Consider the following 16986-nt stretch of genomic DNA (forward strand, 5'->3'; position numbering starts at 1 on the left):
TTGGGTTAAGTAGACTGAGAATAGAGGAAGGTTACTGGATGGAGTCATTGACCAGAAACAAACAAAAAACTACAAGTAAGCAGAGGCTTTGCAATCAAAATTTTGGAACGCTCTGGACTACAACATCAGTAAGAATATTTCCAACCTAGACCTTTCTCAAGCTATTATGACCACACCTGTAGACCTATGCTACCATTTCTCTACAACTGTGCAGGGAAGACACCTTCCTATGCTGAGGCTGGTCCTGTCTTCCTGCCTTCAGCCTGCAGCAGGCCATCCTTCTTTGCCCCCACTGCCTTGTTCAGTTGACAATGGTTGCCATTTTCAAAGCCTCCCCCTCCTGTGTCTCATTATACTTGAATCTCACTTCCAGTGACCTCTTCCAGCAAAGCTCTCAGCGAGAGGATAGACCATAAACCCAATGCCTTTTGTCACCTCATTATCTGAATTCCCAGTGACATTCCACACAGCCCACTCCCACTGCTCATGGCTTTTGACCAATCCCCATGGGTAGGTGCATGCTGCTGTTCAGCTCCTTCTCTATATTTTAGGGTCCAGGATTCCAGCCAGATCCACAGTGAGCAGTCCTTCCCGCCTCCATTTATGTAGCCAAGGAAGTCCCCTACAGGCTACGCCATCCTCCATAGCAGTGACTGGAGGCTTGCCTCCCAGGTAATTCTAGATCCTTACAGGTTGACAATTCCAACTACCATACCATATTATCTGGCTTAATGTCCACTGGCCTGGATCCATTATCAAATTTAAAGCAATACTGTTGACAGGTTGAATCATTCACAGTGATTCAATGAATTAATAAACACCTTTAAAATGACCATACATGATTTAAATGCATGATTAAAAGATGAAAATCTTCAATATTTTCACTGACAGAGATTTGAAATAGCTTACTGTCCTGTGATACAAAGCAAGCCATTTGTAGTTATGGGAGCTTATTGTTTGCCCTGAACTCTATGGTTGAATCACTGCTGCCTTGAGGGATAGGGTTCTATTTAATCTAGAGCCAATTGTTCTGCTTGGGACCCATAAATTACTACAGACTTTTGACAGCTTGGAATACTACTTAATAAAATCAGTCTTGGAATTTAATAATAAAAATCATGTCATAAAGGTAAGAGTTTTAGTGTAAAGAGTGGGAACGTTTTGCTCATCTTAGCACCACAAAATATTACATCACAGGGGACATATCAAACAGAATATTATTCTCAGCAGCTGCACCTTTTAATTAGAGACCTATTGCTCGCCAGTGATTAGGGCATTAATGTCCAGGTCACATCTATGGTCATCATTTCAGTTTCCCCTGACAAGAGCTGTATTTACTGCATTCCCACCGCCACTCTGTTTCCCTCCTGTTATTTAATAATCCTTTACAAAAAGAGTTGCATGTTTATGAGTCTGACTTTTCATTGACCAAGACTTAAGGCTCTTGGGGACTTTGAGCTGGAAACCATGGTGACGGTGCTGGTAAATATCACATTAGCATAATAAGCAGGAGTTTCTGATTTTGCAGTGGGAATATACATTCTATCCAGTACTAAAAATAGATGATTGAGGTTATCTTGAAACCAGCTTCAGTGTTTGCAGCACATAACGTGGCTCCGGTGGAAAGATCTAGCTTTGCAAGGCGTTGCCCCTCTCAGCACTTCGGATGCTTGCTGTCAGGCACATCATTGCCTTGTATACTGATCTCTTTGACAAAAATATCCTTTTAATGAGCTACACGATTCACAAAAATGTATCTCATCTCACATGACTATCTGATAACCATTGAATCTATTCTGCTTTCCTGTGTTAAAGGCTATCTTTTCAAGGTTTCTAGTCTTAGATGGAAGCACCAATCATCTGATAGTAGAGTCTCCCCAATTCATAGTTCCATTTCTGTGGCTTCAGCTACACCTCATCAACCACTGTTGTAAGAGGAGCAGGCTGTGTCCTGCCATCCGGCTAGGTTAGCCCCCCAAATAACCAGTCAGGTGGTGATACAGATTATTCTAAATGGGTTAAATCAAGAAGCGAGAGTTAGCCAATAAGAGGCTAGAGATAATGGGCCAGGCAGTAATTTAATTAATACAATTTCTGTGTGGTTATTTCAGGGGTTAAGCAAACCACCATCTGAACGCATTTAAGGAAAAATTCCATAAGTAAGCAACACTCACATTTTACATTGTGATCCTGAGTGCTGTGGTGAAATCTGGCAACATCCTGATCAGTCCCACTCAACTCACTAGTCATCCCTGCTATCAAATAAACTGCCATTATGTTCCAATGCTTGCATTCAAATAGCCCCTTTGTAGCTATTCACCTCATGTTACTTCACCATGTATGTATCCTATCCACATGATCACGGGACAGGAGAATGTAGTATAATAAGACATTTGAAGGTACCACATTTATAGAACTTGTGTAACAGCCAATTCTTACGCTTCTTCTATTTCATTATTAGCTTCTATTGATAACTTCTGTGCCTAATTTATGAGTGGAATTTTAGACAAGTATGTATAGATCTCCAGTATCATCTCCAGTTTCAGGTACCCACAGGGAGTCTTAGAGCATATCTCCCGTGGGTAAGAGGGACTAACATAAAATGGAGACTAAACTGCCTGTCATTTTCGAGATGATTGCATCTGTTGTCAATAACAACAGTAACAACAACTCATTCATCCTTCTGGATGTTTGTCACCATTTGGGGGCATTTGTGATTAGTCACATCTGTGCTGCCCTTGAGGAAACCAGTAAGCAAGTCTGCACAGATGTCCTTTGGGATCCCCAGAGTGCACTCAGCATCAAGAAAACCACTGGGGAAGAGAGCTGAGCTTCCTCCCACTTCATCCCTTGTAGAGATCATTGGTGGCTGAGCATTCTAAGCTACTGAAGAAGTAGTAAGTGTAGGACAGAGTGTTGTCCCTCATACTGGTGAAGAGAGAAGCCACAGAGAAAATGACAAAAGAAAATGCCTGTGCTGGGTCAGTGTTGAGAAGTAAAGGACAGACACATAAGGACTGGTCACTGCAACTATCGCTTTGTTTCTTTCTTCCAGGAAATCTGGGTTGCTTTAAAATAGCTAAAGGGGGTCTTGGATGTAAACAGAGAATAACTTTAAACATGTGAGTCCTGGGCTGGGGAGATGGATCAGTCAGAAAAGTCCTTGCATGCAAGCATGATGACCCATGTTCAGATCTGCAACATCCATGTAAAATGTCAGGTGTCGAAGTACACACTTATAACTCCATCAGTAGGGGGAAGTAAGTATATCGCTGATTGGTTGGCCAGGCTAGATGAATTGGTTAGCTCCAGGTTCAGTGAGAATGTGTTTTAGAAAATGAAGAACAGCCTCTGGTCTCTACAGTGTGCACATGCATGCAGATCCCCACACAAACATAGGTATACCACACACACACACACACACACACACACACACACACACACACTCAAGTCAAGCATGCCATTATGTTATTTCTAAGATGGTAACTTCATGCCACTCTATCTAGTTTGCTGAAATTATCAATTCCCTGGCATATACTAATTTTTGACAGCAAAATGGCAACTTCATTTTGTATGTGCATCCAATATATTTATCTACTTCTTTACTTAGCTACACACATGCTCACTAGAATTAGCTTCCAATGATCCAAACAAGTTCTTGAATACGGTGTAAGGACCGTTTTCTGAATTTGAAAACATGTTTCCTTTCTTTCTTCTCTCCTCTTATTTTTTTTCTGACAGACTCTTGCTGTGTAGCTCAGATTGGTCTTACACTCTGACCTTCTCGCCTTGGCCTCCCTCTGGAGTGCACAATTATAAGACACACCACCATGCCTGGCCACAGTGGTGTCTCAGTGCTACTGAACAGAGAGCTTAGAGCTGTCTCATTTCAGTTGTATTAGAGAACTGACTTCCTTTGTGATCGCAGTTCTTTCATTAAAAATGTAAAAATTACCCCAGGCACAGTGGCTAAAACATGTGATTCCAGCATGTGGGCTAAGACAGAAAGATTGCTGAAACTCAGGCCACCCTGGGTTACCAGCAAGACCCTGTCTCCAACAACAATAAATAAATAAGCTGAACAACCTTCCCTGCATACTTCTCAATATTAACATAAATTTTAACTTATGTGATTTTTTTAAAAAAAAATATAACTATTTGGACAGGATTCTGTTATTCAAGAAAAGCAAAGTTTCAAATATTTACAAAATAGAATTCTGAACTCTTTTCATAGTAATAAGCTTTAAAGTAGAATAATAAAGGCCACATATAAGGAAGTGGGCTTTTAGTGCAGTCTGTAAATGTGCACTGTGGTAATATATTTGGATGCACAGTAGCTCCTAAAGTGCCTCATTCTGTGGGGATTCACTTAAAGTTGCCTCCTTTTAAATGTTCAATTCATACATTAGAGCGGTGGTTCTCAAACTGCTGGTTGTAACCCCCTTGAAGATTGAATGACCCTTTCACAGGGGTCATCTAAGACCATCAGAAAACATAGGTATTTACATTATGATTCATAACAGTAGCAAACTTACAGTTATGAAGTAGCAATGAAAATAATTTTATGGTTGGGGTCACTACAACATGAGAAACTGTATTAAAGGGATGCAGTGTTCAGCAGGTCAAGAACCACTGTATTATAAAATGGCAAAGATCCTTTATTTCCTCTTTTTTATATATTTTTTATTGATTTTTATTGAGCTCCACATTTTTCTTTGCTCCACTCCCTCCCTTCCTCTACCCTTTAACCCTCTCCCATGGTCCCCATGCTCCCAATTTACTCAGGAGACCTTGTTTTTTTCTGCTTCCCATGTACATTAGATCCACGTTATGTCTGTCTTAAAGTCCTCATTGTTGTCTGGGTTTTCTAGAATTGTGAATTGTAGGCTAAGTTTTCTTTCCTTTATGTTTAAAAACCACTTACGAGTGAGTACATATAATAATTGTCTTTCTGGGTCTGGGTTACCTCACTCAATATGATGTTTTCTAGCTCCATCCATTTGCCTGAAAATTTCAAAATGTTATTTTTTCTGCTGTGTAGTACTCCATCGTGCAAATGTATTACATTTTACTTAACCATTCTTCGGTCAAAGGGCATTTAGGTTGTTTCCAGTTTCTGGTTATGGCAAGCAATGCTGCTCTGAACACAGTTGAGCACATGTCCTTGTGGCCCGCTTGAACATCCTTTGGATGTATACCCAAAAGTGCTATTGCTGGGTCTTGAGAAAGGTTGTTTCCTAATTTTCTGAGAAATCGCCATACTGACATCCAAAGGGGCTGTACCAGCTTGCATTCCCACAAGCAACACAGAAGAAGTGTTTCCCTTTCCCCACAACCTCTTCAGCATAAGTTGTCATCAGTGTTTTTGATCTTGGCCATTCTTACAGGTGTAACATGGAATCTCAGAGTTTTTCTGATTTGCATTTCTCTGATGACTAAGGATATTGAACATTTCCTTAAGTGTCTTTCAGCCATTTTAGATTCCTCTGTTGAGAGTTCTCTGGTTAGGTCTGTACCATTTTTTAATTGGATTATTTTTTTTTTGATGACCAATTTCTTGAGGCCTTTGTGTATTTTGGAGATCAGACCTCTGTCTGATGTGGGGTTGGTGAAGATCTTTTTCCATTTTGTAGGCTGTCGTTTTGTCTTGTTGACCATGCCCTTTGCTTTACAGAAGTTTTCCAGTTTCAGAAGGTCCCATTTATTAATTGTTTCTCTCAGTGTCTGTGCTACTGTGGTTATATTTAGGAAGTGGTCTCCAGTGCCAATGAATTCAAGTGTATTTCCCACTTTCTCTTCTATAAGGTTTAGTGTGGCTGGCTTTATGTTGAGGTCTTTGATCCACTTGGACTTGAGTTTTGTGCATGGCAATAGATATGGATCTATTTTCATTTTTCTTCATGTTGATATCCAGTTATGCCAGCACCATTTGTTAAATATGCTTTCTTTTTTCCATTTTATATTTTTTGCTTCTTTGTCAAAAATCAGGTGTTCGAAGTGTGTGGACTAATATCCAGGTCTTCGATTCGGTGAAGAATTTTTTAGGGATTTTGATACTCATTGCATTGAATCTGTAGATTGCTTTTGGTAAGGTTATGACAAAGATTCTTTATGGTGGGCTTCGTTCAGAGACCCAAAAGATACCTGTATGCTTTTCTACCCCAGCTACTCTTCATATGGGATGCTTTGGTGAATGATTCAGTACGGAGAAATACATTTAGACAGAGGATTTTTCTTGCTGAGTGCTTGCACTTATCCTTAGCTTCAGGGAAGGAGCCTTTGGATATGAGCTGCTATTGAGCAGAAGCTACCTCTTTAAAGTAAACAAAGCAGAGAGGACCATTCTTTTTGTCTTCATGTCAAGCCTTCGCTTGCAACTGGACTGTAGATACAGTAGAGAAGAAAAGCTCAAGGCAGAATGTTCTGGGCTCTGAAGGATGACGAGCCATAGGCATAGAGAGAGATTAAGTTCCACTTCAGTGCTATTCAAACCTACTTGGCTCCAGTTATTCAAAGTCCGGAGAACTGAGAGACCAAAAGCAAAATGAAGAAGAGAGCCAAGGAAAATGAGACTGTTCCTCCTATATCCTAGAAACAAATCACAAAGGAAGCTAAGGCGCGAAATGAACTTTCCCTTGGAGAGAGCAGAAGACCCAGGGAGCAGCAGCAGGACCACAGCAGCTGTCTGTCCCAGGGAAGATGCCGTCGCCATAAATGTCAGTGCGTAAAATGTGGCCCAATTACCAACCTGTATTTTGACTAAATGATAATCCCATTTCTCAAGGACTTGGACAAGAAGAAAATAGAGGCCAATGATAGAAACTTTCATCATGGTTTTCCAAGACTGTATTTTTTTAAGACTGTATTTTTGCATATAATATCTTTACTACCTTTGTGTATAACATGTCTGTCAACACTTAAATACCCATGAGTAATCTTCCTACCCCAATTTTGACAAGGAAACAACCTTCATATTATTATGCAATAGTTTCTATTTGCAGCAGGTAACCCTACAGATCTAAAGCCACATGTTTCTCTAGGAACCTGGTAAAGGCAAAGGATCATAAACTGACCAGGATGAGGTTGGCAAACAGTGATGGGTCCTGCTGCTGCCCAGCTAGTGGCAGCTGATCTCTAATTCAAAGCAAATGGGAAATTTGGATTCCTTTATTCCCGACTTGCCATGCTTCTTGTTTCTATGTTGCCAAGTATGTTCTTAAATTATTCAAAAAAAATCATGCAAAGTATCTTCCTTGGAAAAGCATGTGAAATAAAATCGCTCAGGAATGCCAGCAAGTTAAATGGAGTCCTCGGGTGTATTTGTTCTTAAACAGGATCTAGAACAAGAAGTGTTTCCTGGCAGCTGCTCCTCAGGGGAGTCCCAAAAATCTGAGATTCTCTTCTACAGATATTATTGGAATGTTTGATTCCCCAAGTTTTTATCAAAGAGCTTTTTCTCCCAAGTTTTTATCACTTTACTGATGGCCAATTTGCTCGATTTACACTTAGCCCCGAGTAGGGAAATAACCTGCAATTGTGGTTCCTAGCAGTAAAAAAATTGAAGGCAGATCCCCCTGCCCTGAGAGTCCAGAAAAAGACTTCTTTTTCTTTCAAAATCATGGTTGGACAGAATCCAAATTCAATGTGAATTTCCTATATTTGCCTTCAACAGTCTCTTAGGAAATAGAATAACCCAACGAAGGATGCTCATACCCAAAAGCCTTTTAAAGCTAAAACTTTGTGTCTGTGTGTGCCCAGACAATCTTCTCTTTAAAGGAATTGTCAAGTCCTAGCTCCCTATCTGGAGCCATGGCCCCTTACACGCATGTCCCACTCTCCCTTCTGAGAAAACCTTTGAATAATCCCTTCCAAACACCTACTAGTATGCAACCCATTTTAACATTTTGGCTGTCTAAGCTCGTTCACACCACCAGAGTTATGAGAGCTCTGCCAGGATGCAAAAGCTCCCTTCCAAGTCTCCACAGCCACACCCTGGTAGCACATGCCAGAAGTTAGCCAATAAGAAGCCTTCAGCCTCCACCTCCCAGAACATCCACGTTCTGGCAACTCTGTAGAAGCTGATTTACTTAGTGTGTTTCAGAACACAATAGGAAGTTTTCAAAACTATGGATCATTAGGCCCTGGCCCAGGCATTTCAGTTTGGTTCATCTAAAAATGATCCTTGGCGTTGATTTTGTTTTATTTTAATAATATTTCAAATCTCTATGGACCATTCTGAGTACAGGCAGGTTTGAGAACTGTTCTATACAGATTTTGAGATAGAATGAGGGACGCCCATGGTATCCATAACATTTGATTAATGTTGAAATGCACTGAGAGAACTTCTTTCTTTCTTCTGCTTGGGGAAATAGTGAATTCTCTCTTTATCAAATGGACACCATTGTGTATAGACAGCTCCTAGATTTATTTGCGGTCTCTTCCCATCCTTTTGTAAACCCCTCTCTTGATAGCCTCCACAATGCTTAACACAGCATCTCAATTGGAAGTGTGTTTAATATATGTCACTGGGATTTTGTGTATGTATTTCTTACCACTAAAAGGCAGAAATTAAAAGAATTTTTTCCTGGTCTCAGTATGAATTAGACAAGAACTTCCCCGACTTTTTGAAACTGGTAGGAAGGCGAGCCCAGTTACACTTGTGAAGCATTGCATCTGTAACATATCCGTCAAAGGACGAACCCATTAAGATGCCTCTCATCATCCATCGCAAAGATCAACGCTGAGACGTCTGGGCTTTTCTCCCCTGCAAATATGAAACTTTGATTATCTTTAAAAGAGAAATAACTAGAGTGGTTTGGAGTTGCAAGCTAAATCCATTTCCAAAAAAAATGATCTCAAGTGCCTAAAGTGGTTGCTTTTGTTCAAGCAAAAAGCAGATATTCTTTGGTGACTTGCTTAGAAATCAACACACTGAAACCACCAACTTGCCCGAACAGGTTTCACAGTGTGATTTTAAAAAAAATAAAATCAAGTTGCTATCCTGTGTACATGGCAGACTACATAAAAGCACTTGTCTTTGAAAGAACTTTCTGGCCTTCAGAGAGGCGTCTGGCCTTGGGGAAGGACTTTCAAAAAATAAAGCTGTAATTGAATGTGCCATTATGTGACCAGAACAGTGGTAGGAACTTCTGAAGATGTCAAATATGCAAAGGCAATCTTTTAGAAAACTCTGGGAGAAGAAGGCACCGTAAATCATACAATAATTAACACTAGTGGCCTACTCTGGGAATCTTGAAGAGAAAGTCATTAGTAATAGGTAGAATCATGAGAAGAGCCTTCTTGAAGTAGGTAGGAACTGAGGCGGCCTGCAAGGGGCATATGGGGAGTGGGGCTGAAAGGATGGCATTTAAAAGCACGGGCTGCTTTTCCAGAGGACCCATATTTGGTTCCCAGCCCCCACATCAGACAGCTCAGTTACCTATAATTGCAGTTCCAGAGGATCCAGAGACCTCTTCTGGCCCCCTCAAACACCAGCAGACGTGTATTGTAGATGTATACACATAAGCACACACTCATACACATAAAACAAAAATAAAGCCTAGGGCCCAGAGAGATGATGGATCAGTGGTTAAGTGCACTGGCTGTTTTTGTAAACCACCTGGGTTTTGTTCCTAGCATTCAGAGAGGCATCTGGCCTTGGGGAAGGACTTTCAAAAAATAAAGCTGTAATTGAATGTGCCATTATGTGACCAGAACAGTGGTAGGAACTTCTCAAAACCTCACAAACATCTGTAACTCCAGTTCCAGGAGATCTAATGGCCTCTTCTGATCTCTGTGGTCACTGCATGCATTTAGTATACTTACGTACATGCAAGCCAAATATTCATATACATAAAATACAAGCAAGGAAGAGTAGCACAATGTCAAAGTAGTGTCAAAGAGGAACGGGGTCCAAGATGACCAGACAAACAGCCACATATCAATCACGCTGAGTTTGTTCATCTGCTCAATGGAGACAATGAGAAAAAGTGGATCAGAATCATTCCTTAGGTAGTTATGAGGAGTAGGTGCAATCAGTTTTACAACAGGGCAAAGGGCACTCAGTACAAAACAGCATCATTGTTGTGTCTACCGCCAGAAATGCCATTGTGACCATCATTTCCTGGAGACAACTATATAGTGAGAAAACAAGAGCTACTGTCTGGAAAGTGTGTCTAGACTACGGACACTATAAGCTGAGAAGATAAATAATGAGGACAAAAAAGAAACCAGAAGGATACAGTTTTGCGGAAGTGAAAGGCTCCGAGGATCAGCCAAGGTGAGGATGGGCTGTGTGCATGGGGCAGAGGACATTCTAACAATGCTCACTTAAAAACATGCCTTCAGGAAGAGTGGCCAACTAAAATACCACCATACCATGGAAAGGATGGGGGCTGAGATACACAACATTTCATACCTAACTAATCAAAGGCCATAAATATCCCTTCTCCATTATTCTTAGAAAGAAAAATATGTTTGGGAACAGCACACTAATTAGAGACTGGCATGTCTGTTCTGAACATCACTTTTAGCTGTGGTGTTACAGGCTGGGGACATGCTGACAAATCTATTTCTGGAGTTTGGGGATAATGTTTGGGTCTGAGTTGTGTTGCAATTTCTTCTGAGTTCTGTATCCAGAACGTTTTAAGGCTGCCATCTGAGATGATCCAGCCTCACAGAATACTCCAGTCGGGACTTGACCATACCAGCACCCCCAATCAGCAGGAAGTAGCCTAGAGAACTACACCCACATTCACAAAAAATGTATTATGGATGTTTGTCTTTATGTAGTGTGTTGGTTACAAGTTGTTATTGACAATGATTGGTGGGGGGTAGCTAAACAAAGATTAGATTCAGGGTCTTATTTTGAAAAGGAAAAAAAAGGGAAGCTGCTGTGGGATAATGCTTCTGTACACTGTAAAGATTTGTCACTCATATTGTTTTAATAAAATGTTGATTGGCCAGTAGCCAGGCAGAGCAACCAGACTAAGAGAATTCTGGGAAGAGGCAAGGCAGAGATGCAGTCACCAACAGGATGCAGAAGAAGCACGATGAGAATGCCTCACTGAGAAAAGGTATTAAACCACATGGTTTAAACACAGACAAGAATTGTGGGTTAGCTTAATTTGTAAGTGCTAGTTAATAATAAGCCTGAGCTAATAGGCCAAACAGTTTATAATTAATATAATATATTAATTATAATATAATATATTATAAGATAATATAATATCTTTCTTTAGGACTGAATAGCTTCAGGACCATGTGGAACAGAAACTTCCCTCCACACGGTTGATTTTTAAAGGAGGAAAACCAAAGGAGTAAGTTGGAGATGAAATAGTCCTACATGGCAAAGAGGCCGCATGGGTTTAATTTGGAAGCAGGTAGAGTGTGTTCAGCTGAGCAGTAATTCAGGGCACTGTGATCCTGGCAGGTTCTGACAGCCCAGGCTCAGCATCCCACATTCTCAAGTTCTCACATTATCAACAGACTGAACTGCAGATGATGGCTTGGCTTTCCAATCACACCCCACCCTATTTCCACCAGCAAGCACAGAAAATAGAGCTACACCCTGGGGACAAGCTGGGGAAGGCTTTGTGTTACTTTCCAGCTTAATAATTCTCTCGATGTCTGTCATTTTGATTCAGCCAACAGAAAAGTGCTCAGATCAACATCTCTTATCGCCAAGGGAAAAGACTCAGAAATTACAAATTGTTCCTACCCAATTTCCTGTACTTTCATATAGGAAAAGAAACTACACTGAATGGAAGGAAAGCGGGCTGAGTTCTTGTCCAGTTATTTTTAGTGCAATATCCTAACTGAAGCAGGACACACACACACACATTCGCCACTTATCATTTAATACTTAAATTTTACACTTTTGTTGATTGCTATTATCAAAGGGATACATCTTTCCACTGGAGGAATGTTTTTAGAGGGATAGCAGAACTCAAAATTTCAAAATTTCTATTCATTAAAAACTTACAAAAGTTTTGGCATAAATGAAGTTCAGCATGTTGGCAGAGTTACAGCACAATCCATCCATATGTATAGGTCTCATATCCTTTGATTCAACCAATCTCAGGCAGAGCACTCTTGAAAATGAAAGGTCACATAAGCACTGAACATATATAAAGACTTCTTTGTTTGCACTGTTCTCTGAACAATATGGAATAGCTATGTACAGAGCACTAACATCATTTTAGTTAACAAAGTGATTGGGAAGTAACTGAAAGTATATAGGGGGAGAGGCATAGGCTATGTGCATACACTAGGCCATCTCAAATAAGGAACTTGAGCAGGCAGTAGTCCTGGATTCGATCCTCCACCCATGGCTGCACTTACACAATTTCACTTGAATTGTCTGTGTGCTTGGGGAACCCTAGTTCTGCCTTCACTGAGTAGTTCTGCAGCCAATGAACATCCCAAGAGCTGCTAGAGAAACAGAAGGTCTTGAAATGAAATGAGATGTAATTCTCTTTTATGAACTTGCTTCCCACATGCAATTAAGACTTTCCTACTGTGGGATTTAGGGGAGAGGGATGGATGCATGTGAGTGGACCCTGCAAAAGATAAGGTCTTAAACTCGACTTAGCAGGAGAATCACTCCTAAGAACCCAACTCTTGGTTCTCACTCTAGAGCTTCAGTGATGAGGCCAAGGGCATTGCCAGCACGCATCCCAGGTACTTTCGTTGCACTTTATCATTATCTAGATTTTTGGGATATTCTGGTAGAGCTCGACATTATAGCTGGGGAAGGGTGGCTTCATGGATAAAGTGCTTGATGGATAAGCATGAGAATCTGAGTTCATATTTCCAGTACTAATGGAGGAAGGTCATTGGCTAATAAAAAAAACTGCCTTGGCCCAGCCTTTAGGTGGGTGGAGTAAACAGAACAGAACTCTGGGAGGAAGAGGAAGTGAGCTCAGATGCGATGCAGCTCTGCTCTCTGAGGCAGACGCAATGAAGCTCCGACCCAGGGTGGACGTAGGCTAGAATCTTCCCGGTAAGAGCACCTTGGGGTGCTACACACATTATTAGAAATGGGCTATTTCAGGTGCAAGAGTTAGCCAAGAAGAGGCTAAATATAATGGGCCAAGCAGTATTTAAATGAATACAGTTTGTGTGTTGTTATTTTGGGGCATAAGATAGCCAGGCGGCCAGGAGCCGGGCTGTGGGAAGAGGCCCACAGCTCCTACAACACAGTACCCATGTAAAAGTTGGGTATGTTGGGGCACATCTGCAACTCCATCACTGGGAGTGTGCAAAGAATGGTGAACCTGGGGCTTACTGTCCAGCTTGTCTGGCCAAAACAAGGACTCCTGGGTTCAGTGAGAGTCTCTGTCTCAAAAACTCAGGTGGAGAATGGTAGAGGAAGACACCTGGCAGTGACCTTTGACCTCTACTAGATAGGTAATCTGATTAATGATATACATACATACACATACATACATACGTGTGTGTGTGGGGGGGGGTATCCACATACATTCATAACACACAGGGAAGGAGGAGAGAGAGAGGAAATTAGATGCTGGTATTACAAAGCAGAGCTATGTCAACTACATGGCTTTTCTAGTAGCATTTCAGCAGATTTGTTTGGTTTGAGATAGCTGAAGGCCCGTTATCATAAGGTACATATTAGCAGTATCTGCCTGTGTGAAGCAAAAAGCCTCAAAATCCATAATCTTCCAAGTATTGGATGCTACCTGATGCTGTATCAGCTGTCAGGGTGATGACATGCTCCCTCCATCCCTATGAAGTTTTCCAAAGGGCAACTGTTAATTATAATCCCACAACAGTAGCATCCTTTAGTCAAACGAGAAAAGGTCCCCCATAACTGGTCTTATCTCAAAATAACCTAAGAAAATCCCAAACTGTAAGCATTTTATATCTGTGGTTACCAACCCACACACTTCCAAACATGTTGTGACATCTCAGTCATGGAGAAAAAGATATAATAAAACCACTTATAAATAACAATCTCAGGAACTTAAAAAAACAGTCATTGGGAAGAAAAGTATATTCTCAGTTACACCTCCTCCAACTGCTTCCTTACTCCAAGGAAAATCCCAGGAAGTTATAGGGGATGCTTCACTAAAATCACAAGCCAATAAGTGTTGAGGGCAAGAATTCTTATTTTAAAAAGGGTTTGAATTTTAGCAAGGCCATGCACCATTTTAAAGGTACAAAATGGGCTCACGCCTGCGCCATGCATCACATTAGTGATGGAGAGCACGTAAGTTGTCCTCTCTGAGGGTCAGTGTCCATTATTTCAAACATAGCCCTAACAATGTCTTCCTACAATGGTATGAGAAGGGGTGAGAGAAGGACCTGGCTGTGTCTAACTCATACTAGATGGACAAGAAGGCTGGCAGCTTCCTTGAGAGAGTGGAAACATTCCATCAAAGGTAATGAAACAAAGTTTAATAAATTTGCAGTGGGGTCCCTTGACTGGTGATGAAAATGAGTTGTGAGCTGTGCCAGTGACTTAGATACGCCTTGCTTTGTGTCAGAGAAATATGGATTTAAGTCCTGATACAGGTCCTGAGCTATCTTGTGATTTTGGGCAAGCAATTTCAAATCTTTAAGCCTGGGCTCCTTGTCTGTCAAATGGGACCAAGACAGGGCTAGTGTGAGAACTTCCAGGAGTGAATGTGGCAGTGACTTACTAGAAGGTCTGGTGAAAGAAAGCACCTGCTCTGCCAGAGTTGTTATTCACACCATCATCCTGTTATTATCACTATCAACAGGGCAGAAGGGTTCGAGGTCCGCGGATAGTGAATGTCTCTTTTAGACCTCACTTATTTTACTATAAACCTCACAGGTTTGCTGAAGGTCAAATTACAGCAGCGTGGCCTTGTGGAATAATTTATCAATGTCAAACATAACCTCTAAACTCCTTTCCAGACCGTTGGAGGATGCCAACATGAAATTTGACTTCTACGTCTGAAAATGATTGCCATCTTTGTGGAGAACTTCTGCCAACTGAGTTGGAGACACAACACACTGACCATAAACTAAGCAAAGCCCCGAGTCTTGGGGTTATGGCAGGTACAAAACTGCCCATAGCTAAAAAAATCACAAGGAAATATACACAAACAAGAGCCCATTTTATAATCTTGCTTCTGACCTTGCTTCCCTTCAGAGATTAAAAAGCATATCTGTCACATTCTGTTGTTCAGGCTGGCAAAAGAAAGATTTAAGCAAATGAGGTAACTGTCTGCAAATCATAAGCCAGGTTCTTCCTTGGGTTATCCTTTAGAAAGACTGGATCATTGTCTCTGTCAGTCTTCCAAAGGGACAGTGGAGGAAATGGTTTTCTCTGAGTTCCATACAATTAGAAGAGAGTCAGAAGGGAAGCAAATGCATTAATGGTGCTCTTTCTGGCCCATTCTAGACAGTGTTATAGGGGGAAAGGCGAGACTTTATCTTCTCCAAGCTGACTTTAATATCATGTGGTCAAAACTTAGTGGCAGCTCCCACCTCGGAATGATTATTTCTTCTAGAAGATTCTCAAGGCTGATTCTAGATTTTTTTTTTTTAAGAAGTGGCCACAAATCCAGAAACCACTTTTTTCTCCCCGACTTGCCCCCACCTTGGGCCTGTTGCCAGTTAGCCCCTTGCCTTTGGGCAGGTTAGATGCCTCCTCTGACCTGTAGACATTTCTGTCCCCGGTGGAAAGGGCATGCGCAGCTGAGTGGAGAGGTGGGGCCAGTTCCTTACAATGCTCCCTGCTCCTTGGTGCCTTAGTGGTTAATTCAGCACTCTTCAAAGGGTTTTAACTCTGTGCCTCAGTGAACAAAAGATTAAAAGCTATTATCTCCATATTTAAACTTCCTTTTAGATTTCCTACATGTTGTTCAAATTATTAACATTTGTCATGGCCCACGCTTCAGCATTCACAAGACACAATTCACTACTCTGTTTACTTATAACCCTTACTGTAATAGGTCAAGTTTGAGGGACTCATAGCTGATAAGACGAACATTTTTTTAAATAGATGATTACAATGAATTGTCCCCCTCTGCCCCACAATGAGTCTCTTATTCTATCACTTTGAATAATGCCTAAATGTATTAGGAAAAAAAGGAGAAGAAAGCATGGAATTTTAGACCACTTTAGCAGTAGATGTGCCATTGCCACTGAGTTTGGAAGGACTCTGTCTGCCCTCATGAAGTGTTCTTGGTGCTGGGACAGTGCCGTTATCTTTTTAAAGCATAGCCATATCACCTGTGTTTTTCTCTCATGCACAGCACCAACACATCTATCAAATGCTTACCGGAGCTCTCTTCTCTGTGCTCAGCTGTCTTCATCCCCTTCTTTTCTTCACTTTCTTACATGAAACAATACTCCCTTTTATTGTACTGAACAGCCTCCATAAAAGTCAGTGCCAGACTCTCCTCGGAAATAGTCTCCGTCTGTTGTCTGTTTCTGAGGTAATTTCCAGAGGTGCACATAATCTGTAGAAAATGGAAATACACAGTGAAAGTTTCATTTCACTTCAGCTTAAATGTTGTGGGTAAGGGGGAATGCCGATGAATGGGATAGTTGATCGCTTCAAAATGCTTCTGCTGCAGGAGTGGTGGTCACTACTTTTTAAGTTTTTCAAATGTCTTGATGATTATAATTTCACCTGACATTTGAGTAACAAATGCTGCTTTGCAACACTTTGAAGAACACTACTGTCTCCAAATTGCTTCCATTAGAACCAACTCACTTCTAAGAATCATGAAGTACATTTAAAAAAAATCATGTCATGCATTAAACTTGAAAATATCATTCAAACAACACAGTGAAAAGGAGAAATTCAATACAGATGTTTGATGTGCTGTTGATCAACAGTCAAGAAGTCTTTTCAAAATTTGACTTTTTAAAGTCAGGATTAACCACAAAGGTAGGAGACTAAAGAATGTTAATCTTTGTGCTCTCTGTATATTGTTATTTCTCCTTGACTCTCTTCGATGCCTGTATGATAATTTCTACCTACTT

The sequence above is a fragment of the Microtus oregoni genome, unplaced genomic scaffold (genome assembly GCF_018167655.1).
Source record: "Microtus oregoni isolate MIOR12 unplaced genomic scaffold, Mior012 000004F_ref0000308, whole genome shotgun sequence".
In the NCBI taxonomy this organism is placed as follows: domain Eukaryota; kingdom Metazoa; phylum Chordata; class Mammalia; order Rodentia; family Cricetidae; genus Microtus; species Microtus oregoni.